We start from the raw sequence: 26,758 nt of genomic DNA on the forward strand, positions 1-26,758 counted from the left end.
TTCCTAGCTAAGCACGTGTATACTTGTCATAATTTTATTACCACAACTGAAGGTAATAACAGACCAGCAATGTCGTTTTGACGGTAGCGAGGTGACATTTTAACATGGTGTGCGCATGGTTTCAGTTCCTGTATGATTTTTTTCACGCTGTCTGTAGTACACTGTCAGAGGAAAGCAGGCAGTTTAGCGCATTTGAATAGAGGATCCACTCAATTGTGTGTACAACGCATATACCAGAACCAGACATAGTCCTGCAAAATGACTGTGGAATATAATTATTTTGTGAAAAAACCCAACTCATTCTAAAAACGTATACAAAAGCAAGTTTAGCCAGCTCTAGCTGGCTCTATTCCTACAGCAATCAGCATCGGGAAAATGATTTTATTTATTTTAAGAGTCAAGAAGGGTATTGTGTAATATCAGATTTTATAGACTTAATGTTAGTCTAAACCAGACACTTTGTACAACCGAATGTTTGCAGAGTATTAACGTTTTGAGCTGGGCCAAATGCAGGATTTCTATGTATAAATAGGTTAATATCTTCAATCATAGTCTGATCACCTTAGCTGGCTCTATTCCTACAGCAATCAGCATCGGGAAAATGATTTTATTTATTTTAAGAGTCAAGAAGGGTATTGTGTAATATCAGATTTTATAGACTTAATGTTAGTCTAAACCTACACTTTGTACAACCGAATGTTTGCAGAGTATTAACGTTTTGAGCTGGGCCAAATGCAGGATTTCTATGTATAAATAGGTTAATATCTTCAATCATAGTCTGATCACCTTTGTCTCAGGTGTTTGTCAATGCCATCAAATAACAAAGTCAAACTGTATAGTATTCATTGATAAACCATCAGGTTTCAGTATATTTCTGACCCCGTTGGATGATTAAGCTCTGTAAATGAGCATTTTTGTTAATATCTGGCGAACATGTTATTCTCGAGCCAAATAACGTCAAGATAATGATAGCTGTCAATATTTTTGAGACTGCCTGGACCTTCAGTTTATCAAGAAGACATCGATAGCCCTGCCCTTATAAATACATGCATAAAATCACAACAATATAACGTATAATTTTATAACCTGTTATATAAGGATTGAAAAGACTTAACCAAATGGATCCCCCCTTTCTTTAAATGCTTTCAATACATGTACCTCCCAAAGACGCAAAGATCCCGGTTAGAATAGGTCTACAGCAACCCAAGCTTGTCCTAAAAGGCGACCATGCTAGTTTTAAGAGGAGACTATCGAGATCAGGTGGTCAGACGCGATGACTTGGTTGATGCACGCTATCGTATCCCAATTGCGTGGATCAATGCTTATGATGTCAATCACGGGATTGTCTGATTTTGACTCAATTATTTACAGATCGCCCTCATATATCTGGAAAATTGTTGAGTGCGGCGACGCGAATTAGTAATGATGGTACTTTTCAAAACAGTATTTTTTATTTGATAGCAATGTTTCACATATTTTCAAAACCTAAACTAGTACTCCATGTGAACATAGAATATTATAAACAATTCCTGAAATTATGTATGACGCTTTGTTTGCTTATCATGACTGTATTATCACCATTATGAGTAACACTATTAACCAAGTCATCCCAATCGGGACCTATTCTAGCCCTGAATCCAAAGAAAGTAGCAAATTTCCATCTTGGAATATTGAATCATAAAAACAACATGTTAGTGTGGAAACCCACACAAAAAATCTTTACAATATAGAGTATCCCTAATGTGTACACAAAGATTCATGAAGACATGTTGAACGGTATCGGTTTCATGCTGCAGAAACAAAATGAGATAGATGAATCCCGTTTCTATACCTCCCAAAACACTGAGGGTCATGCTGTAGCTTCATGTTTTGACTGTTGGACCCCATCACGGCTCTCAACTAATAATGGGCTGCCCCGGTAGATTGCGTGTTGCCTATCCAGTTATCCAGTGCATAACTGCCCGCACACTAATTACATCAACCGGCACTGAGAATAGGTGAAATAGCAGCGTTCTAGGCTACAGCTGTTGATACTGGCGGGCATAGTGGCGGGAAAAGCAGGCTCAAAATGCCAAGGGGGCAAAATACAGAGTTACCATATTAAAAATGCTGAACTGGAGCATCGCCAAAACAGACAAAGAGAAATTCTCAGTCAAAACGGACCAGTGCAATATCACATTGTTAATAGAGACCGTATTATAATCATATACAGTAGTACACATATCCTTCCTGATTCCGGAAGTGACTTATAAGACAACATGGGGATATACCTTATAACAATTAAGAACTTGGTTTCATTTTGTTAGTTCTCTGTATAACCAAAGTGAAATATTATGAATGGACCATGAATGTAAACCAGGATCCGCTACTATATTTCAGTAACACTTGGAGCCCGCATCGCTGCTTGCAACTATACTGAGTCAAATTAAAAACTTCACATATTTAAAAGTAATCCCATATATGATATACAACGAGCGAATGTATCAGAGAAGGTGATTTTTAATCATTAATGTCCAAAGAAGGATTTTAATTAACGGTGGTAACCATAATTTGTTCCAAGCACCTACGGCATTCGGTAATAACATCAACAGTTTAAATCATAAGTCCCAAGCACGAGAATCTGATGGCACACAAGTTCAGTAGCGTGTATGGCCACCATGTGCGTTGACAACTGCAACACAACGCCCCCACATGGACCTTGTGATGCTTGTGAACACATGGTTGGGAAGACGACGCCATTGTTGCTGCAAAATGGTGCCAAGATCTTGCAAAATCTGTGGTTGGTTCTGGAGAGTGCGCAGACTTCTGCCAAGAGCATCCCAGACGTGTTCGATGGGATTGAGGTCGGGAGACCTTGACGGCCAGTCCATGACGTTGACTCCCGCATTCTGAAGGAAATTCCTTGTCAAAATTGCTGTGTGGGGTCTGGCATTGTCGTGTTGGAAGATCAAACCGGGTCCATGTTCGCCATAAAAGGCAGAAGTTCTGGTGCCAGTACCTGGTCGGGGTAAGCAGCAGCGTTGAGGTTGCCACGGATGAAAAGAGGCCTGGAACGTGCATTGCCACAGAAAGCACCCCACACCATGACACTTCCGCCTCGAAATCTGTCAACTTCCTGTACACAACACTGGGCGTAACGTTCATGACGGCGTCTCCACACCCTCGCCCTACCATCAGCAAATCGAAGATTAAATCGGGATTCATCACTGAAGACGACTTGATTCCAATTCCTCTTGAGTCCATCGTAAGTGTCGCTGTGCCCACGATTGAAGTTGACGTTTGTGTAATTAAGACAGAATCGGCCCGCAGTACGGCCGTCGTGCTTGAAGGTGAGCAGTTCTCAGACGGTTTCGAACAGTTTGCGCACTCAGTCTACCCCTAAACAGTTCATTTCTGGTTGATGTAGCCGTCAAATATCGGTTACGGAGGTGACGTAAGACAATCTGACGATCCTCTGCATGTGACGTCACACGTGGTCAACCTGGCCGAGGACTATCAGCGGTGGTACCCGTTTGCTGTAGACGCGTCTGTAAATAATAAACAGTCCGTCGACTACAACCCATCGTCCTTGCGACTTCAGCTACGGACGTTCCCGTCTGCAACATGCCGATGGCACGTTCACGTTGCACATTTGAAAGGCGTGGCATGACAAATGGCCGTAAAGACTTTTGTTTTTTTGTGTTTTTCTTTTTGTGTTAATGACTGCTAACAAGTATGGCTGAAAACACGTGCGGTATTATGGCCACGTGACCAGTTGCACGTGAAAAAACACATTTGCCACTATAGTCCTGTGCACATGATTTTGATCGATTCACCTGCACAAAAACGGGTGTTATCTGAAGACAATACGTGGCTATTACTGTTTAAATACACAATAAGGGCCCACAATGATAACTGGTCAAAATGTTAAAATTTTAGGATTGTGAAGTTTTTAATATGGTTCAGTACAGTTTGCTTTAAATAATTAAATTTTGATGTTTAATTGGTTGTTTTGTTATGATTTATGTATCTGTCAATATAAGGATTGAAGTTGTTTTTGTTCACGTTCATCGGCTGACGAAGACAGTGCCTCACGTGAAATTTTCTCACATGAGGCACTGTCTTCATCAGCTGATGAACGTTAACAAATACAACTTCAATCCTTAAGTGAAGGTGTTCGAGAAAAGGTGAGCGCGTCCTGCCAACCGGTACAGTACTAAACTGTAATTTCAGTTAATGATCACACAAGATCAAAGAATAATCAACAAATGTATGCAAACACATTCAAACTTTGTTTATTACCATCAACGTCAAAACGATGGGGCGAATAAAAGTCAACAGCAACAATCACATGAAGTAACTGGTGACATGAAGTCCACTCGCGAATGTCCAAAACTTTGTCACTGTGAAATATCTTGAAACGGGCCCGTCTCTGTTTTGGAATCCAAAATGGTGTTTGAAGCTGGCAAAATGTGTTGCTTACAGACAGGCATCAAATCAGCACGTATCAGGTAGATAGGAGCCAAGTGATGTCATCAAAAACCTCGATTCGCCCTCGCTTCTACAGCTTTCACAGGCTGGCGTCGCAAGGTAGGAGGACTGCTGTGCGATGCCGGGCAATAAAAACTTACTTTTTTAAGCGACTTGTATACTTGTCTGCTCCTGTTCGCATCTTTAGCTGTACTTAACGGTCTTGCAAGTAAACCGAGGGAGACCTTGATCTTGGCAAGTTTCAGGACTTTCCTAAACACCTCTGTGACACTGTTGTGGTCCATGGCGCAAGCCTCAACGTACTTGGTTTTCCACTCTTTCTTGGCAAACAGTTTTGCTCCTTTACATGAGGTAATTCTCTTTTCATCATCTATGTCACTCTTGTTCCCTACCAAGAGAATGGGAACTTTTGTCGTCTTTTTGATGCGAACAATTTCATCTCTCAGCATGGCCACTGTTTCAAAGGAGCATTCGTTTCCCAGGGAGAAAACAAGAATAAATGCATCTCCTGTGGCCATTGCCATCCGTCTTCTTTCCTGGAAGCAATATCCCCCTGGAGTGTCCACGATGTCCAGGGAAATTTGTCGCTTTTTGTCAGCAAGAACAGTCGTCTGTTGTTCCAGCTCGATGGTGAAGCCACTGCTTTCCAGAAACTTGTGGTGGAGGAACTGGGAGATGATGCAACTCTTCCCAACTCCAGGAGCTCCCAGGACAACGATATTGAAAGCTTTGGTGGCATCAGATGCAGACATGTTGTCAGCTGACGACGGCAGGAGTAAAGTTGAAGTTTGTGTGAAGAGCGGATTCACAAGAAACTGAAGGTGATGTATGAAAGATAAGGCTTTTATACTGAAACATTTCATTTTAGTTTATCACACCTTTCTCATGTCTATCACCTGTATAACACCCTTCTGGTGCACGTCGTGCCACATTAATTCACAGAATTGACGTTGTGAGTGTCGGAAAGGGAGTGCCTATTCCAAAATGACGTATGTAGTCGCGGAAAATATAGGAGAGACCCGAGACAATTTATTATTGCAAGGAACACTTGAAAAAAATAAGCTTAGGTTGTGAATGATTATCTTGCTCGAATAGGCAAATACCCTGATATTGTTTACACTGTTATGTTTGAAATGGTGTTTGAAAACGACGCTGAAAAAAACCAAAATGGTGTTATTAGTTTTGAGTGTGTTCGGTTAGTATTGTTGTAGTATTTCTTGATAAACTGCGTGAATTATAAGCGTATTGGGAACAGGCTAGAGAGGAACATGCAGCAAATTCATGTTGTTAATGTTTTGGGGGGGGATAACACTTTCTCAGTAGAGTACAAATTCTAATACTTTTTAGGGTTGAGTCCCATCCAGGATTCGAACCCACAATCTCAGAGAGAGACTTGGAAAGTTGAAGTCATCCCTCTTGTCATACAGTCTTGCGTGAAGTGTTTTGTCACCCTGAATCTTTATGCATAGATCTGATATGAAACAGATGAGGCGGTCTTACTGATCTCCTTTACTTCTAGTTCTGGTGCTTTATGCAGAGATTTCTATTGGATACGGAAAGGGTTTTGTCCATCTATTTTAGACTGATTCAGCTGAAGTGATAGGCAGGCAAACGGCCATGTCCTCAGAGTATCGTGAAGTCGACCTTATTTAAAACATGTGTAACAAACACAGTTTATTTCCAGCTTCCACCTACATCTTGCCAGTCCGGTGTCTGTTGATTAACACATTAACACATTACTTTTTAAATAACGTCGACACTCTGTTCCCTAGGTCACCTATCACTTCAGCTGCCCATGAATGAGTCAGTTTCAAAAGCCGGAAGAGTCGCATAACTGGTACTTCTGATTGGAAGATTTTGACCCCTGCATCATATTGTGCGTCATTCGGGTCCACTCGGCCTATTCGGTGAATGCTGCAACAAACACCCAGACACGTTTTTGCCAATCGTGTGAGTGCTGTGAAATGTGACAGTGAACAACTGAAACGAGTGAATCCCGTTCCACTGTGGAATGAATATTGTTTGCTGAGAAAACTACAAATCTATGGCAGCTTTCATTAAAAAAGATGGGTTCTGATGGGGCAGGATTCACTGACCTTTTCGCGAAGACCTGGTATCATCACTTATTGATAGTTTTTCATAAACACAGCATCATATAGATTGAATCTTACAATCGACTCTGCTGAACAGATATTTTATTTATTTTTGTGGAAAGTGTTATCATCGCTCTTATTGTGGCGAGTAATGTTTTTTTCTGGAATCAATGTTCCGCTGCTATCATGTGGGTCGCGTTTTTAATGGTTGACACAAGACCAGTTAACGAAGATGTCGTTCAAAGTCTGTGACATACCTGTTTGTTTCAGTACAGGATGCGTGAGGAACGCAATGGTCGCTTGATAATGGGACATATACTGACATATTACTACGAAAAGTATGACACAATATTCAGGGTTATACTGACATATTACTACGAAAAGTATGACACAATAATCGGGGTTATACTGACATATTACTACGAAAAGTATGACACAATATTCAGGGTTATACTGACATATTACTACGAAAAGTATGACACAATATTCAGGGTTATACTGCCATATTACCATGCCAAGTATGACACAATATTCAGGGTTATACTGACATATTACCATGACAAGTATGACACAATATTCAGGGTTATTTCGACATATTACCATGCCAAGTATGACACAATATTCAGGGTTCTATTGACACATTACTATGACAAGCATGAAATAATATTCAGAGTGCTCAATTCAGTTTATTCACATATAACTGTAAGACCACAGGCCCATAGTACAGAATACATGACAATGTGGAAGCGGTTAAAAAATGTAACAAGGATTCATTTCTTCATAACATGGCATCGTCTATAAACAGAGACATATTTCAAATAGTCGCTTTGCTCACACGTGACATTAAAGAGATAAACATGTGTTTATTTGGATGTACCAAAATATTTTTGTTCAATATATTGTTTTATTAAATTATCATATTTACAACAAACAAGCACAAAGTGAAATTTTCAACGACTTTTAAGGACCATTGTCTACACAATCTTAAACTTTTTGGTACTTTTTTGTGTGCTGCTAACTTCAACCATTAACCTGTGTGAGCTTCAACCATTAACCTGTGTGAGCTACATCCACATTGTGCTAATGATATGTGCATTTTAAAATATCTATATAGCAGAGTTGAGAATAATGTTATTTGGTCTTGGATTTTAAGTTCAACATGGTTAATTTAGTATTTCCAAAATAAATGAATACTTACCACAACCCAATAAGGGTCCCCAGGCCACAGAGAGCCTCATAGTTATTGCAAGGTGTCATTTCTAAAAAAGAAGTGTGTCATCACATTTGATTGGCTACAATCTTCTGTAAACAAGTAGAACCAGTTTGATTGGTTTGGCAATGCACATGCTTTTCGTGCTGTGGCATGCTACATGCATGATCACTTGGTTGGTGACATCAGGAGTGAGGACGCGTATTCCTTTCTTGCTGGGTTTGTGAAAACCATACTTCAGGTTAGTTTAGTTTGTTTCAGAAAAATTGTTTTAGAAAAAGTATGAAATATGGATAAAAAGTGTTGCATTGTTTTACACTGTATAACAGTAGTATATAATTGTTCATGCAATTTGGTAATAACTTAACTTGGAAAATTTCACGTGTGTAGTCGGGTACAGAATTACTGTTGATAGTAAACGTTTTGCAGTTTTGTCTATGCAGTTAATTATTGTATTATTTGGTTATTTAATACACTGTAGGATGGATATGGCAGTGGTCAATGCCTGCACGTGAGAATGTCTGGTTCAGCCCATAGTTGGTAATTTTAAGTGTGTATATATTGCATCCATTTAATTCATAATAATTATAAGGTACAGTACAAGAGATTTTGTTAATATCTCTATTGTAATTAAGCAGTCACTTGCCATTTACCTTTTGTTAATGTTTTGTATGTTGTGATGCTATTTTGCTATTAAGTTATTGTGTATGTCCTGTACGTCCTGTACGGAGTAATGTGCATCCAACTCTACATGTATGTCTGTTACAGTTGGTACGGAGTATTTTATATTGGATGTGATGATGACAGGACCATTGTAACCACGAGATCAAGCTGTACAATAAAGAACTCGGCCCAATGGATCGTGTCTTCGCTGATGGATGCATGCGTTACATGTACAATATTCGCATTTGCTAGAAACATCTACAGTAGATCTCCATGTTTGAAAGTACATGTAAAAAAGCCCCGTTTGTTATATTTTCGACATAAACATAGCATGGTTGTCCCAAATGTAACTATACCCACATTTATACAGTGGACATTTAACAATGTATGCCCAAATTTGAACTCAATATAATAGAATTACTAATAATTTCAAGTAAATGTCCCCGAAAGTACCACTTTTCATTCTTTGAAAGCGTATTTCCTTTGCTAAATACAACAATTTTTGTCTTACCCAAATTGACATTAAGTTTCCATGTATTGCAGTTCAAGTCTAGCTGATTTATAACAGTACTTGAGAACATAATTATATCATCTGCAAAATAGTAACATAAATAATTTGATAAGTTCATCATCATAATTTCTTTTGATTTGGGCTGCATCCTTTGCGTACACCAGAATGGCAGATAAAAGAATCTAAATACATGCCGTTTTGTTTAACACATAATTTAATTTCCTTCAATACTACATAAAAATTGGCCCATTTTGCTGCTGACGCCTTGTGAATTAAATGGATACCATAACTTGTCTCTACTGAATGGACTGCTTTAGAAAAGTCTACAAATATAGCGTACAATTTTCTACGTATACGTTGAATATACAGTAAACTACGGTTACAAGGAACTCAAAGGGACCACTAATTTCAATTCGTTATAACCGTAATTCGTTATAAACATATATACAGCATATATACGGCAAATGGCTGGGACCCAAAAAACAGTTCGATATATCTGCCATTTCGTTTTAAGCGTGTTAATTAGTTATATACGTTGGTGACTGTATGTATCTTTAAGAGCCTGGATGATAAACATTATCAGTGGTAGAGTAATCTTGTCTAAAACCTGCTTGCTCTTCCTCGAGTGTATCCGACCATAATACCAAGCGTGTATTAATAATGCTAATAACTATCTTACTGAATATACTGGTAAGTGTAATCCTCCTATAATCGTCAACATCGTCACTGAGCCTTTCTTGTGAATTGGAACGATAGTACCAAGTGTCCAACCTTTTGGAAACCCGTAAAGATCTGGGATAGAATAGGTCTTCAGCAACCCATACTTGCCGTAAAAAGCGACTATGCTTGTCGTTAAAGGCAACTAACGGGATCGGGTGGTCAGGCTCGCTGACTTAGTTAATGCATGTCATCGATCCCAAATTGAGTGGATCGATTCTCATGATATCAATCACTGGATTGTCTGGTCCAGACTCGATTATTTACAGACCGCCGTCATATAGCTGGAATATTGCTGAGTGCGGCGTAAAACCACAAACAACAACAACAAACAATAGTTTGGGAAGTAAGAAGTAGCCATTATTGTATTAAAAACTATTTCCAAATATGGCAGGATGTTATGAAGAGTCTTTACAGCATTCTGATATTAGTCTATCAACTCCAGAGCTTTTCAGCAAAGGTTCATCTTACAAAGAGAATCGGGACCTTTAGTGAACCCTTCGTGTGATGAGTGAGTGAGTTTGGTTTTACGCCGCTTTTAGCAATATTCCAGCAATATCACGGCGGGGGACACCAGAAATGGGCTTCACACATTGTACCCATGTCGGGAATCGCACCCGGGTCTTCGGCGTGACAAGCGAACGCTTTAACCACTAGGCTACCCGACCGCCCCTCGTGTGATGACGTTCATTCCAATCGACGGCTGGCTTTCCATACGTAATACATTGTTTTACCATTAAAGATAATACGTTGAAGAATGGAGGCCTGCACAGGATATTGACAGCTACCAAGACGATGCAGTAAATCGGACATCGGCATTGAGGATAGCAATCTACTTTCATTCTCTTAATGGATCCCTCGGAAAAGATGGCAGTCCTAATGTTTGTTAAATAGTTTCGTTTATAATCGTGGACCAGATATGGGTTTGTACATACAGACTAAGTAGACACGAACACGACAGGACACGTGTTTGTTATTTCCAGCTGGGATGTCCCTGAAGTCCCTGTGTTCCTGTAACTAGGTTTCTGTTGGATTTGATGGCCAAGTAACATCCTGCTTGAAGCCGAAGGACCTAATTAAGTTTCAATTAAGAGAATGGTATGGGGTTTCAACTACTTCCACCAAATTAAGGGGTCCGTTCATAGCGTGTCTATCCTTATATTCTAAACGCTGATCAATACAAACAATGCCGCCTTGTTTGAAACATGGTCTAATGCAATGCGCTCAACTGATTAGTGCTGACTCAAACTGCACAAGTCTTGGAATCTGGGTAATTGGTATCCATTATTTCCGTAACAGGAAACCGCAGGTATTTACTTCCTCCAGTCACAGGAGCCACAGGACGTTGGTACACACGACGCCCATGATCATGCTACAGATGTTCTTTAGGGCTGAGGGGCGTTTATCTGGCCAAGGCGGGACCGGATGTTCTCAATGACATTATTCTGTTGGATTTTAGATCCTACGCGCAAGGGGTACCGCGACTGGCTTCATATCACGATAGCGAACTCCTGTCTTGACTATAAAGACATGAGTGATGGGGCCTGGGTGATGCCAGACTCCCCATGCCGTGTACTGACGTACTACGAGTGTCTCTCATGACCACATCTCGAAACAAGACTCCAGCCATCCATAGAAATCCAGAAGAAACCTCGATCCGGCACTGGACGTAGTTTGACGCAAATGTGGCAGCTGCTAGACTGTACGACGTCGCTCTCACTTGTCACCAGTAATCCTAATCGCCCTTGAATGATGGCCATACACACAGCGTTTAGATGCTTGAGGGTGAACTGAATCGGTCCCTCAACTCCATGAGTGTTATCTAACGGTCTTCACGGACTGTAGATTCTGAAAATCAGCGTCGACAATACAACATTCGCCTATGCAGATCAATAAGCTTGACATCATGCAGATCGATTTGATGTAATCATCAGCAACCTGTCGGAGTACGACCCCCGCCTGGTCGTGCCTATTTCTGCCATTTGTCGGCTACTGTCATGTATGTCGGCTCGCCGTCATGACTACTGTCACAAAGCAATAATGTTCCTAATTTGCACGTGCCAGCATGCTTTCCACGAAGACGTCGGGAAACTAGGAAGCAAATGGATTTATCCGTGACTAATATTCATATTCAGGCACCTTCCTAGTTTATAAATGGTTTATTTACCAATTGATTTTATTAGTCGATAACACTGCCTAAACTAGATAGATAATTATAAAAAGAAACCCTTCTCCCTCAAATTGCCATGATCAAAGGAACTGTTCAAACGAGTCCGTTCGTGATTGTCAGCTGAGGCTGGTCACGTGAAGGGGTAAGACGTCATAACTAACTCGCAAGCGAGAAACGTTGATAAACATTGTCACGTGTTCCGTCTGTAGAATAGCAAATGAGTTATCCCCACTTTGACCAGTAATCATGTAATATCACTGTCCACATATTATAGAAAAAAAGCCAAAATAAGAAAATAAAACGAAGAAAGAGCAAATACTCCAAATGTGTATTTATCTTACTTACAGAACATGCGCTATCGTGTCAGTTGGTTTTCTGGTCTGTTGGATTGGTTTGTCGACAGGCCGCCGTCGCATGGCACTGGTGCTGTTGTGCGATGCCAGGCAACAAACGCTTATTTGTTTACGCAAATAGCGTGAGTGACGGGTGCTACCGGTAAAACAATTGAAAACAATTACATTTCAGTGTTGAAAAACAGGAAATTCTTCCACAAAAGATTCATTGTTGCAAGATCCTTTTAGAAGAAATATTTCGGGTTGTAGTTTTAATTCTACTCAATGGATGTATATTTTTCATACAGTGTAACGTCATTGCCTTCTGGGTCGATATTACCATTCTAATTTTCTGATCAGAACCAGAAGCGGAAGCAAAACCCAAAACAAGATGCCACCCCATGAAACCGATATGACTAAAGACGATAATAGTTATGAGGGATAAATGAATGTCACGCTGGATTGACATCTGCGCCGCTTCCTGTCGTTTTGTATTCAATATTTCTATACATTATGTTAAAACACAACCCTAATGAAATATATATACTCACACGCAAAAGAAACGCAAGTCGAGTATGCAGTATACATGTTATTTATTTTCAACAGTAGAGACAAGAAATATTGATAGGGCAAGATTGACAAAAATTTGACTGAAGACAGTTTAATGGATAAAAAGGCAGATGACATTGTTTTTTTCAAATGTTAAGGGCTTACAGTTTCGGGTCAATACCCAAAATGTCAGTCAATACCTGGTGTGACCACCATTAGCATCGGTCACTGCCACACATCTCCTGTACATTGAGAGGATCAGACGATTTGTGAAGGCCCTAGGGATCCTCCTGCATACATCCAGATTATCTCTGCGTAGTTCATCGGCAGTTGTAGGGACTGGGTGCACATTGTGCAGACGCCTTTGAACCTCATCCCACAAGTGTTCGATGGGGTTCAGATCAGGGCTGAGGGCTGGCCACGGTAGAACACGGATGTTGTGTTGTTGCAGAAAGGCCATGGTAGGTCTGGCAACATGGGGACGAGCGTTGTCCTGTTGGAAAATTTGTTGTTGATGTTGTGCAAAACATGGAACAACGTGGGGTCTGATCACTTAGTCGATATACCGCTGAGCAGTGACGCCATGTCCCCGACCTTGACCAACGTTCGGAAAGCACATGGGTCCAAGTCTCGCATTAAGTCCAATCCCTGCCCATATCATGACGCTAGGTCCATCCCACGGATCCCTTTCCACAGCGTTTTAGCGAAACGATCACCTCGACGCCGCCAAATTCTGACTCTTCCGTCTGCATGGGAGACACAAAAGCGACTTTCATCAGAGAAGATGACACGCCTCCACTCACGATGACGCCAATTGTGATGACACTGTGCCCACTGAAGTCGTGCTTGTCGATGCCGTGGTTGGGGAACAGGACGACGTGCTGGTCGGCGACATCTGAGGTTGTTGGAACAGAGACGTCGGATCACAGCGTCCCGGTAATCTGCCGATCTTGTCGAGGTGTGGTGACCCTAGGACGACCGCTCCGAGGAAGGTTATCTGTGGTCTGTGTAGCATTGTATCGATGCAGGAGACGGTAAATCGTGGTTATGTTAACGTTGAAATGACGGGCAACATCATGGATAGACTCGCCAGCTTCCAAACGTCCGATAGCCTGGTTTCTCTGAATTTGAGTTAGGCCTGGCATTGTTGACCAAGGAGTGGTAGGTCCAAGAATCGGTCACAGTTTGATACCCACTACAGTTCGTGACACTTCGTGCATTTTCGATTTCGCGAGAAATGGGTCCATGATACCCACAGTCATTGAAATGGTGCGTTTTGGCGATTCGTTTTATGTGTTGCGTTTTGGCGATTCGTTTTATGTGCTGCGTTTTTACTCGGGGGCTTCCAAAATGCAACCAAAAATATTGATAACACCATCGGGCTTCACTACATGCTAAAACTCGTACCAATTAATGGTTCCGTGTTTGTTACCTATTTGCTTAAAACCACTTGCGTTTCTTTTGCGTGTGAGTATACATAGTGACTTTCTACATGCTTTTGGTTTCTTTGTTAGTCTTTCAAGCTCTTGGTTTATTTTCTTTTGGACATTAGTTTATAAGGCACGCGGGATTCACGGATCTGTCTGGAGGCTATTCGGGATTCAGTTGTGTTGTACGCGGGACACAAACACAATTGCAGGAATCGCAGGAACAAATTCCTGTATATATACTTTCGACAAAAAATAAGGGAACTATTCATTTGAATGGCATTTTTGTTGGGGTGTACATTTACAATAGCGTGGCTTATCACAATTCAGTTTCACATCATGCATGAACAGCACTTACTGCACGTACATACAGAAGCCCGTATGTGTGTGTGTGTGTGTGTGTGTGTGTGTTTGTTTGTTTGTTTGTGTGTGTTTGTTTGTGTGTGTGTTTGTTTGTGTGTGTTTGTTTGTGTGTGTTTGTTTGGGGGGAATAAATGCTGTTACGGAAATAATGGATACCAATTACCCAGATTCCCAGACTTGTGCAGTTTGAGTCAGCAGTAATCAGTTGAGCGCATTGCATTAGACCATGTTTCAAACAAGGCAGCATTGTTTGTATTGATCAGCGTTTAGAATATAAGGATAGACACGCTATGAACGGACTCCTTAATTTGGTGGAAGTAGTTGAAACCCCATACCATTCTCTTAATTGAAACTTAATTAGGTCCTTCGGCTTCAAGCAGGATGTTACTTGGCCATCAAATCCAACAGAAACCTAGTTACAGGAACACAGGGACTTCTCGTACAACTATAGGGGGACGGACATCCCAGGTGGAAATAACAAACACGTGTCCTGCCGTGTTCGTGTCTACTTAGTCTGTATGTACAAACCCATATCTGGTCCACGATTATAAACGAAACTATTTAACAAACATTAGGACTGCCATCTTTTCCGAGGGATCCATTAACAAGAGAATGAAAGTAGATTGCTATCCTCAATGCCGATGTCCAATTTACTGTATGGTCTTGGTAGCTGTCAATGTCCTGTGCAGGCCTCCATTCTTCAACGTATTATCTTTAATGGTGGAACAATGTATTACGTATGGAAAGCCAGCCGTCGATTGGAATGAACGCCATCACACGAAGGGTTCACTAAAACGTCCTGATTCTTTTGGTAAGATGAACCTTTGCTGAAAAGCTCTGGAGTTGATAGACTAATATCAAAATGCTGTAAATACTCTCTTCATAACAGTCTTTGCCGGATACAAGTTCCCGAGCAAGGCCATGCTAACAATCATTGAACATGCTCCCAAAAAGGACGCCCAGCCCCCATTAACACAAAGATGATAAATCATCTCGAGGGTGGCATCCAAATATGTACGAATGCATTTAGATGCTGCAGGCTGGGCAGGGTCCTACTGCGATCACAACCTGAGTAATCTGATGTCACCCAAGCAGGAGCGTCAAAACCTGGAGCATGTCCTTGAGAGAAGAGACAGCCTCTTCCAAATCAGAAACCAGTGAACCATTATCACAATGCTGTTTTACATCTGGACCGTGAATTATGTAAATGGACATGTTAAATGTGAAATTGGACAAATAAGATAATATTCAATACAGTGCTCATTCTTTTTATCAATTGTTTATTAAATATCTTAAAGTAAACAAATGCTGGATGTACGGATGTATATTACTTAAACAAGCACGATGAGGATAACCCCTTGGCCAGCTGCTGGACAAGTAGGAAGTTACCTTTTATGGTGCTCCAGCAGGACGTTAGTCGTAACAAGCTCGTTACAGACATAAATTGTTGTTTTAATTATTCACAGTGTCAAGATTAGTAATATTCCAAAAGCTCCAGCCTTTGGTGTCTTTTTCCTACTTTTAGGAGTGAATTATTGTGGCTTTGGAAAGGGTTTTGTCGCTTCAATTGTATCTTGTTAAACTAGACTAACCAGGATATCTTAAACTGCCGCACTCAGCAATATTCCAGCTATATGACGGCGGTCTGTCAATAATCGAGTCTGGACCAGACAATCCATGAGCTGCCAAATTTTAACAGTGTATGTCGTTTGATAAAGGTAACAATTTAGGTATTAATAATAATTAAAGGTAACAATGAAAGGCCAGTTTACCTTGTTATCACTTTTGAAAAAGAGAACTGTATAGAAACATTCTTTGAGAGCTGACTAGGCGCCAATACAGTTCATTTGTTTTGGATATATCATCGCTAAGTTAAGATATTTTCAGGCATTCTCGAAGAGCAGCCTCCTCGTGGTGAGTGCTGGGTGAAGCTAATCGCTCTTCCCCCGTGTGGACCCGGGGTTGAATGTGTCCTCAGCACCCCATTGCTTGTAAGAGGCGACTAAATTGGGCAACCTGTTTGCCGTGGGTTGCGCCCCTGTGTGGGTGGAGGAAGGTAGTCTGGTGGTTGAAGACACCGGTTCCAGGAACTGTTCCTTTGCCCCACACACCACTTCGACCCTGACGTCACCAAGACGGGCAGCAGCATGGCCCCGGTTCTATGTGCAGTCTATTTGTTTGATTCGATATATTCAATCGTTTATTGCAGGATCTTGGTAAAAATGTTAATTGACTTTTAATACCTGTTGGCTGTAAAAAATGAATAAAATCATTGCCTAGGGTCAAATATGCGGTGGCTCATGGGCCAATCTGATAGATCTATAAGTCTTGGATTAATACTTCTGCTTGAGTATACCATCCCAGTTTCTATTATTTCTTTCGTTTGAAGGATGAATTAGAAGGAAAATACTTTCTCCTAGTAGTGTGTAGCGTTGATGTAAGTGAGTAGTCCGCCCCGCTAGCTGGCTAAAACTGTCGTATTTAAGGGGTGTGAAGATTTCAATTGTTCATTCAGTAAACACGGCCATTAGATTATTTCTATTTCTTTATGTGAAAAGTATTGCATTTGCAATGTTTTAATCTGTTGTCTGTATGTTTCAGATGTGTGACAGTGGGGACAGATTCAGATGTTATATTTTCGGGCGTATTGTTGTCGCCAGGCTGCAGAGCCATTATAATACAATGTAAGCTGCCGTATGTACAGTCTTACGATGTGATGTTGCTCTGGTCTGAAGAGAGCCATTATAATACAATGTAAGCTGCTGTATGTACAGTCGTAGATGTGATGTTGCTCTGGGCTGAAGAGAGCCATTATAATACTAATGAAAGCTGCTGTATGTACAGTCGTAGATGTGATGTTGCTCTTGGCTGAAGAGAGCCATTATAATACTAATATAAGCTGCTGTATGTACAGTCGTAGATGTGATGTTGCTCTTGGCTGAAGAGAGCCATTATAATACTAATGTAAGGTGTTGTGCGTGCAGTCGTAGATGTGGTGTTGCTCTGGTCTGAAGAGCCATTATAATACTAATGTAAGCTGCTGTACGTGCAGTCGTAGATGTGATGTTGCTCTGGGCTGAAGAGAGCCATTATAATACTAATGTAAGGTGTTGTGCGTGCAGTCATAGATGTGATGTGTGATGTTGCTCTGGTCTGAAGAGCCATTATAATACTAATGTAAGGTGCTGTACGTGCAGTCGTAGATGTGATGTTGCTCTGGGATGAAGAGAGACATTATTTCATTTCAGACAGATTTATTTCGTATGTAAGGCCAATAGTACAATGTGATTTTGTTATAAAGAAAATTCGTCGTGAAGCACCACTTGTATACTGATTAGATTGTAGCTAAATATGGTGTACACAGTTTTATTAAATTCAATGTATACCCACACGCAAAAGAAACGCAAGTGGTTTTAAGCAAATAGGTAACAAACACGGAACCATAAATTGATACGAGTTTTAGCATGTAGTGACGCCTGATGGTGTTATCAATATTTTTGGTTGCATTTTGGAAGCCTCGGGTAAAAACGCAACATATAAAACGAATCGCCAAAACGCACCATTTCAATGAATATGTGGGTATCATGCACCCATTTCTCTCGAATTCGAAAATGCACGAACTGTCACGAACTGTAGTGGGTATAAAACTGTGGCCGATTCTTGGACCTGAAAGTCGCTTTTGTGTCTCCTATGCAGACGGAAGAGTCAGAATTTGGCGGAGTCGAGGTGATCGTTTCGCTGACAGAAACGTTGTGGAAAGGGATCCATGGGGTGGACCTAGCGTCATGATATGGGCAGGGATTGGACTTAATGCGAGACTTGGACCCATGTGCTTTCTGAACGTTGGTCAAGGTCGGGGACTGCTCAGCGGTATATCGACTAAGTGATCAGACCCCATGTTGTTCCATTTTTTGCACAACATCAACAACACATTTTCCAACAAGACAACGCTCGTCCCCATGTTGCCGGAGCTACCATGGCCTTTCTGCAACAACACAACATCCGTGTTCTACCGTGGCCAGCCCTCAGCCCTGATCTGAACCCCATCGAACACTTGTGGGGTGAGGTTCAAAGGCGTCTGCATAATGTGCGCCCAGTCCCTACAACTGCCGATGAACAACGCGCAGCTGCTCTGGGTGTGTGCAGGAGGATCCCTAGGGCCTTCACAAATCGTCTGATCCTCTCAATGTACAAGAGATGTGTGGCAGTGGTCAATGCTAATGGTGGTCACACCAGGTATTGACTGACATTTTGGGTATTGACCCGAAACTGTGTAAGCCCTTAACATTTGAAAAAAACAATGATGTCATCTGCCTTTTAATCCATTAAACTGTCTTCAGTCAATTTTTTCTCAATCTTGCCCTATTAGTATTTCTTGTCTTTACTGTTGAAAATAAATAACATGTTTACTGCATACTCGACTTGCGTTTCTTTTGCGTGTGAGTATATTCCTTCTTTCAAATATCTTATAAACACAAACTGCAAGTCTGAGAAGAATATGGCTATTTTTGCTGTTCATTAACTATACAAATTTTCTTTGTGATGGATACGTATAATAATAGTTAGGCAGGTATTTGATTCTTATATCTTCATATACTGGACATATCAATAAAACATGGTATTCATCTTCTTGGTAATATTTGCAGTAAGGACACATCGATGTTAAAGCAGCATTATCTTTGGAGTGTCTGTATAATTGTATATTAAGGGTATGTATACCACACCTGAACTCTGTTAAACATCTGCGTAAAGATAAAGATCGAATTGTTGTTGAGTACATTCCTGGTATTATTTCCATCTTAAACACTGAATAGGCATGTAGCGATTTTGAACAAATTATATCGGCTGACCAGCCTTGACAATACATATCTTTACATCGTTGTTTAAACATTGTTAAGAACATTATTTTATTTCCAACATCCTGGTATATCCACGCGTATGCAAATCCATGCGAAAATAGAATTTTTCTAACAGCTGAAGCCCAGTTTATATCCCCAAAGTCATCAAGGCGCTTAAGCATTTGATAGCATCGTCTAGAGTATCATGTATCTGGTTGTCTGAGCAAACGTATCCAGTATGAGATAACCCTTCATTGATAGTGTATATATATCGGGTGCCTTCCGCATTCTGCTAAAATTGTCTTATTTGGTGACCGGTAGCCGACGCCAAGAAGAAACTTTTCTCAATACTGTGGCGATATAAGGTTCCCCAAAGTCCCGAGCCGTACGTCAGTATTGGCTGTATTTTACCATCAAATACCCTGAATAGCGATTCATCAGGTATATTTCAAAATTTACTGATAAACTTCTTAGCTGAATACATTGCTTCATCTGCTTGCCTTGAAAGTACTTCACATGCTTTTGTAAATAGATTTCGACATGAAATTGTTAAGCCAAGATATTTGTAGTATGATACTACTTCTAGTCTTTCTGGACCGAAGAACCATTTCTCATGTTTAGATATCTTTCCCCCTTTCTTGAAAACAACAACTTTGGTTTTGTTAGTATTTACAGATACTCCCCACTTGGCACAAGTTTTATAAATATTTATAAAGAACATCTATCTTTTTCTGTAAATTTAGAACACTATCTGCAAATATTACAACATCATCCGCAAATAGTAAAATCGATAATGCCTGTACAACTTCGTCTACAAAAATTCCACTACAATCAGTGTTCACCATATCCTTCACAAGTTCTTCAATGTACAGGATAAAGAGGAGTGGTGATAATATACATCCCTGTCTTACACCTACACTTGTATTGAATACATCAGTCATAGTATTTTTACTGCATCTTACAGCTGCTTTTACATTCCATATATACTTCTAAGTAGTGTACTTATCTCACCATGTATACCGTTACCGAGCAACGTATATAAAAAGTGTATTTCGATCCACGGTGTCAAATGCCTTTTTGAAGTCAACAAAAATACAGTAAAATTTTCCACGCTTCTTCCTAATATATTTATGTGTCAGTGAATATAAATTAAATATGTGATCAATCGTTGAGTAATCTTCTCTAAACCCTGCTTGGCATTCCGACAGTATCTGTAGTGTGGAGTCCCAAAAGTGTATTCGAGATTCAATAATTGATAAGAATATTTTACTTATAATGTCTAACATGGCAATGCCTCTGTAGTTATTTGCGTTATCCTTCGAGTCGGATTTTTGTAATGGGACAATACCTCCAAGACTCCATGATTCCGGGAATTGACCTGTCTCAAGAATATGGTTTAAAAGACGTTTATAGAAGGGTAACAACAGGGAACAGGCTTCCGTCACAGCTTCTGTTGGGATCCCGTCATGTCCCGGTGATTTTCCAGTTTTCAAATGCTGTAAAGCATATATAATTTCACGGTCTGATATTTCCCCACTGATCAGTTCATCGCAGTTTCTACAGTCATCACAGACTACAGTAGAATGGTTTTCTAGGAAATCTGCGACATCTTTATCAAAAGAGTGATTTGGTTTTACTTGCGGATTTAGAAGTTCTCTGAAGTAGACATACCAATCATCAGCAGTGATGGATGACGATCCCAACTCACGTCTATAGCAATATTTCTTAATTGTTTTCCAAAATAATTTACAATCTTTACTTTTTGCAGCTTTTACAACTTCTTCAGGGACAGACATTTCATATCAACCTTTTGTCTTTTACAAGTTTCTTTAAAAGGTTTCTTGGCGTTTAAATACTCACTGCAATGTTCACTATCATTCGTAATCCTAAACTTATCTAGAAGGACATATTTGGTACGTTTCAGTGTCTCGCATTCCCCATCAAACCAATGCGGCTGGTTTTGATGTAGTTTGTTTACGTGAGGTCGTCTTGCTTCATGGTGTCCCATAATGGATATAGAGCTATTTTTGAATAGGTCTTATAACATCTCCACAGCAGAGTCTAAATTTGTGTTTAATCTATTATCAAATAATGTTGAAAAACGGTCAATGCAACTGTTCGTAAAGTTTGCAAACTCACCCCACGTGCTTGGTCCCACCGAAATCTATCTATGCTGTGAGATGCGCATGCAGAACGAGCGCCTGCGGGGGGCGCTTGTTCACGCGATACATCATGTTATAAGGCTAAGTCGACTGTCAAGGGAACATGATCAGATTCTGTTCTAGTTACTATTTTAAAGTTTTTAAAGCATTTATACATAGAAGAGGGCACAATACAATAATGTACAACACTATAACCTTGATGGCCAATAAACGTAAAATCACCCTCTACGTCTGAACCCGCTCTGCCGTTTAGTACATGCATGTTCATGTTTACACACATATCGAGTAACTGTTTTCCTTGGGTATTAATAGTGAGTGAGTGAGTTGGGTTTAACGCCGCTTTTAACAGTATTCCAGGTATATCGCGGCGTGTCAGCTTAATGTGGGAGGAAAGCCCGGAGTGATGCAGGTCTCAGACGTTTACCACTTCGATGAAACCCGTGAGCAAGGGGAAGGTGCCGACAAATCTAGAAACATAATCGGGGCGAAACGGGATTCGAACCCACAATCATAGGTTTCTGGCGTGCCCAAGGGACGCAACTCTGCATAGCGAATCGCGGCGCCTTAGACGATTGGACCACCCATGCCCCCAAGGGTATTGATAATACTGTCTTTGGACTTTCTTGGAATAGCAAAGTCATCATATTCATAGTTTAACTCATCAGTTGGGTGATAATCGACGGAGTTCTGATCCTATACGAGCATTCATATCACCAAAAATAGTTATTGCAGTACCTGGATATTCATTACACAGTGTATACAGTTTTGTCTCTAAGAGTTCTACACCAGTGCAGTCTCGCATACTAGCTGCTAGTGTTGTAGCATCAGTTACATATACAAATCCCAGTACAATGGGAAGCCTGGGCAGTATGTTTGTTAGGAAGAAAACACAATCTGTCCATTCGTTGTGCAATCGGGTGAACGACTGGTTGACAGGCTTCCTTTTATACTGAACCAAATTAAAAACTTCACATTCCTAAAATTTTGACCAGTTATCATTGTGTATTTAAACAGTAATGGCCACGTATTGTCTTCAGATAACACCCGTTTTTGTGCGGGTGAATCGATCAAATTCATGTGCACAGCACTATAGTGGCAAAAGTGTTTTTTCACGTGCAACTGGTCACGTGGCCGTAATACCGCACGTGTTTTCAGCCATACTTGTTAGCAGTCTTTAACACAAAAAGAAAAACACAAGAAAACAAAAGTCTTTACGGCCATTTGTCATGCCACGCCTTTCAAATGTGCAACGTGAACGTGCCATACTGTAAACCCTCCGGTAGTTGCTGTTGGCAGTCGGTGAGGGAACACGGTTCCAGAGTATTTTCTCTAAAGGACTTGTTCACCTCTGGTTTTACGTGTCGGGCAACAGCAAGTTAATTTGTGATCAAATAGTGTATGTTTCAATGTATGTAAGATCTTAGGTATGGAACATCAAATGTATGTATGTTTACGCAATTGCGGGATCAAATCTCGGCCGTGCAATGCACAGCGTGTCCCATCATTAAGTGTGTTGTTCTAATGTAGCGTAACTGTTGGGTATAGGAGAACGTTGGTGCTCTTAGCTGGAGACCCACTTGCACACCGACAATTAATGCAAACAAACTGAAATACCCAGTTAGGTAGAAACAAACTTCATGAAATTAAACAAACCCTAGGTTAAACCTACTTGGTTTGCCAGTCCAGACATTTTTGCGACAATATCGCATTGGCTATTGCCGTTATACGCTTGAATAGTTATTGAAAGGTGAGGATCCTCCGTTGTCCCTCGCGATGAAAGAATCACAGTCAGGCGTGTTTGGCTTGACTGTATAGACTTTTCTCTCACAAGGGATACCTATTATCATTCAACGTCTCTGAAGGATATATTATTAATAATATCAATGTTCGTTTAATTCTCGCTTTTTAAAGGGAAATAGAATTATTTGATAAATTTTTAATTCAGAATTGTTATAAATTGGTACGATGTTATCAACAACTGAGACTATTGAAGGCTGTGCCTCTTGAAGTGTATAATATCAACTAGTGTTTTAATTACTTAATGTAGTTTGATTTTTTAATATTGGTTAGCATTGAATATTGCCTCTGGTGACCAAAGTGATGGCATAAATCCTGCCGGGAATCATGCAGGAAGCAAAAGCACTGTAAGTCCCCTTGATCGCCAGTTAGTGGTCTCGCTTTGGTTGCCAGTGGTATATAGCCTAGTTTTATTGTCTACTAGTTAATCTACTAAAAGTATGTTTTATACCCAAACTGTGATATTCACCTAACTGTTCTGCTGTCCTTTGTCGACAGGAATTTAATAATATTTAACTTGTTTTCATCACAATAAGGCTGGAATATCACCTATGCGATGTCAAGTTTTAACTCACTCGCTGAGATATTTTCAATTGAAAATCAAACATGGTTCTTTTGCTCATCAATTCATTATATTAAAAATAATGTCTATCGACAATCGAAAACAATCGATCTAAGGCACCGACTTACAATCACCACACGACTGTTCTGGTCCACTTGCCGATCTTAGCGCTATTGTGAGACGGCTTGTAGTTAAAAATTGTAGGGTTAAGATGGCTTTGTGCAAGCGGGCCCTGGTAATTATAATGTAGCGTCATGAGAATCACTCGGTGAATGGAATGTGACGCATTGTAGTGACTGAGTATGTTTTTTACGCCACTTTTAGCAATATCACGGTGGGGGAGACCAGGGGTGGGCATCACACATTGTACCCATGGGGATTGGTGCGTGGCAGTCACTTCACACCCTATTTCTCAAAATACATCAACTATATATTATATTAAAAATAGTGTCACACCAGGAGCTCCACCAACTCGATAGAACTATTAAAAAAATAACTATTTCTATACATGATGGAGTTATATCATGAGCGATAACCTATTTCTGTGTCAAGTGTTACTCTCCAGTAAGTCCAGAGAGTGTGAGAGGTGTTAAAAGCAATAACGTTTTATACTGACACCGTTATATTAAGAACTGAAATATCGAAAATAGGCTGACGTGAATGGGTTTCCAGGTTAGACTTGTCTGTTTGCACACGTTTTTCTTTCTGAAAATGACAAGTGTAATATACAATTTTATTCAAATTACTTTTTGCAAAGTTTGGCCCGGTCCAGAGTCGGTCAAGGTGTAGCCAATGTGAAAACAAATCAATGGATTCGTCATGACATTGCAGAGATCCATTCCCATTGGCCTTAGGACTGTGTCATTTTTGGACGCCCCCAACCTTTCCCAATTTTTGTAACATTATTTCATGGCCTGCTCATAACATCTTTTCATTTGAATGTAAAAACAATCAACTCTCTCATTCCACATTACGGTTACTGAGAACAATATATCATTCAAACACTAGAAATTAGATAATGGACATCCGGTAGTATTACCATTGCTTGGGTGAGGACTTCCACTTCGATGACAGGAAAACACTTTGTTTTTAAGGAAGTACTCTACTCAGTGCTAATAAACGGTGTTATTTGCTGTGTTTTTTTATAACAAGGCCTGGGGGCGGGGGATCCAATAAGACTCCAAAATAGGGCCCAAAAAAAATCAAATACTTTTTACGCAGCAATCCGTGGATTGTTATAAAAGCACCAACGTGTGTACTGTTAAATCATGTTTAAGTAGATAGTGAGAAAATGTCAACATTCCATCCATATGTATAATTTGAAATGTGACTGGAAAAATCTCAGCTCTCTTTTATGATTAAAACCCACCTCAGCCTCCGCCGACTGAGGTCAGGTTTAACAATTCATTAATGTTGTTTTACATATATACTTTTTATCGTATAGAAACACATAACACATGCGACCCCTATAGTGGCCAAGAGGGAATATTGCCATACCGCGAGAAAGCGATGTCCCCTCTCGGCCACCATACATTTGAGGATTCTCTTCTGATATTCAAAGCTACGCAAGATAAAAATGGATCTTACCTTCAGGTATCTGCGGACTCCGTGTATCTCCCAGCTATTATGTTCACGTTGAATCCGTTCGTTTGCGTCATCGATGTCGTCTGCTCAGACTATTTAAATTCGTCTTACAGTAAAAGTTTGGAAACAACACTTCCGTTATCACAATTTCTGCTCTCGTGATAAAACACACGTGTCATTTCATTCCATGTATCGTTTCCTCAGTCAAAATACATATCGTCTGCTTCAAGTTAAAGTTTGAAATACAGCACGATATGTTATAAACCATCCTGCGGTGACACCAGCTCTCAAGATGGATTACCGATCAGATTTCCATCTCGGCGATATATATTTATCATGACAGAGACTTCATTTCTGTCTCTAATCTACAGTTGAACACGTTACCACTTTTGAAGGTACCAAAAGCAGTGTCCAGTACAATTCCATGGTACCGGAACAAATCTTTGCAGACCTTTGTATCCCCTACTGTTAGTAATCTAATATGGTCTCCTGTTCAAAGCTTGTTCGCGCTATTTGATCTCGTCTGCTCTGGCTGTCTATGCAATGACCATATATTCGATGGTTAAAATCGACTGATGAATTGTATCTACCTTATAGAAATCGGCATCGTCTGCCCGAAAAATTACCGTGTGTCTGCTCCATACAATTCGGAGTCGTCTGCGAGGAAACTGATGTGACAGATGCAGTTGGGATCCAGTCTCCCAGAGGCTCGGGGACAAGCCTTCCCATCGATCTCGCTCTGCGTGCTCCAGGCTGTTAGCGCCAGGGATTAGTGGCCGGACTAGACTTAATGAGCATTAGGTAGCAACACGCTGGGTATACGCATGTAGATTTGATGTGTCTCTGAGGATTATTTAAAATAGACATAATCCATCTGGAGGTTAATCGATTTTTAAGCCAAATGAGGCGTATTCTAGTTTATGCTGACTTATTCGTTATGATATATTGTAGAGCTCGGAAGGCGGCCAGACTATTTGTATGTACACTTAGTGGTATTTGATTATAAGGGCGGTGTCCTCGACACTGTTACAGGTGGGGCCGGCACGACCAAACGCTACGACTGCGAGTTGAAGACGCTGCAAGGTTATTGGTATAATCCAGCGTCTCTATAAGACCAATATTTTATATATAGATGCCAGCAACCAGTTTGTCGTAAGATTTTTGTGTTTGTTTGTTTGTTGTTTAACGCCCCACTCAGCAATATACCAGCTATATGGCGGCGGTCTGTAAATAATCGAGTCTGGACCAGACAAGCCAGTGATTGACATCAAGAGCTTCGATCCACGCAATTGAGATACGATGATATGCAT

General features: G+C 40.5%; 1 pseudogene; it reads right to left on the bottom strand.

The window, feature by feature from the left end:
* LOC139471370 (probable G-protein coupled receptor 45) overlaps window positions 1-25,767 on the bottom strand; it is a 63,514-nt pseudogene extending 37,747 nt beyond the window's left edge.
* Window positions 25,768-26,758: the final 991 nt, after the last annotated feature.

The sequence above is a fragment of the Haliotis cracherodii genome, unplaced genomic scaffold, assembly GCF_022045235.1.
Source record: "Haliotis cracherodii isolate W230 unplaced genomic scaffold, xgHalCrac1.p SCAF_22, whole genome shotgun sequence".
Taxonomy (NCBI): domain Eukaryota; kingdom Metazoa; phylum Mollusca; class Gastropoda; order Lepetellida; family Haliotidae; genus Haliotis; species Haliotis cracherodii.